General features: G+C 52.9%; 1 protein-coding gene across 1 annotated transcript in view; it reads left to right on the top strand.

Annotated features, from left to right (window-relative positions):
- Positions 1-749, top strand: part of ANO1 (anoctamin 1) — a gene marked incomplete in the record, with an annotated part of 236,584 nt that overhangs the window by 208,535 nt on the left and 27,300 nt on the right.

The following is a 749-nucleotide window of genomic DNA, read 5'->3' as shown; positions in this document are numbered from 1 at the left end:
ACAGGCGAGTGTGTACACAGGCTGCTCACCAGCGGCGAGGGCTGTGAGGCAGAGGGCCTGATCATCCTACACAGTAGGACCTGCCTGGCTCCCAGAGGCCCCTGGGAGGGGAAGTTTAGGGCTCAACAGGTTCTAGAAGATGTGCACAGGCATGTGGCGGCCCTGAGGAACCTCTGCCATGCACACAGTAGGGCCACACCCAAGTCCCTTCCCAGCCAGGTGAGGAAGGGCCCCTGAGCTCATGGGGGTCTTTTTGCCCATTGGTTATGATTTTATAAGATTAGGCCAATGATTGGTGAACATCCCTATTACTCAAGAGTCACAATGGGGACCATTGTGGCATGGTGGTTAAGGTGCTGGACACTCCCACATGGCCAATCACAGTTTGAATACCAGACCTGGTGGCTTGCTTTCTCACTTTCCTTCTCTCTCTCTCTCTGTGTGTATCTCTCTCTGGTCAAATTAAAATAAATAAATGAATACATATTTTTAAAAAAAAAAGAGTCACACACTGAGATTCAGGGCAGAGTCTAGAATTCTTCCTTCTGCCCCTCCTGGTCTGGACGTCACTCACGGTCATGGGGGTACACTCTAGGAGCCCTTCCTCTGCATCTGCAGGTGGATGCATGCAGATGGGCTTGTCGGGTGCAAGATGCCAGCCAGACGCAGAGTCTGTTGAGTTGAGCTCCGGGTGTGGGCAGTAGGTATCCTGCTGTTCTGGGCCCAGGCCACATGACAGGGCTGACCAG

This window comes from Tupaia chinensis, unplaced genomic scaffold (genome assembly GCF_000334495.1).
Source record: "Tupaia chinensis unplaced genomic scaffold, TupChi_1.0 Scaffold149501_1, whole genome shotgun sequence".
NCBI lineage: Eukaryota > Metazoa > Chordata > Mammalia > Scandentia > Tupaiidae > Tupaia > Tupaia belangeri.
The sequence above is the reverse complement of the archived record's forward strand: the minus strand, read 5'-3'. Positions and strand labels throughout refer to the sequence as shown.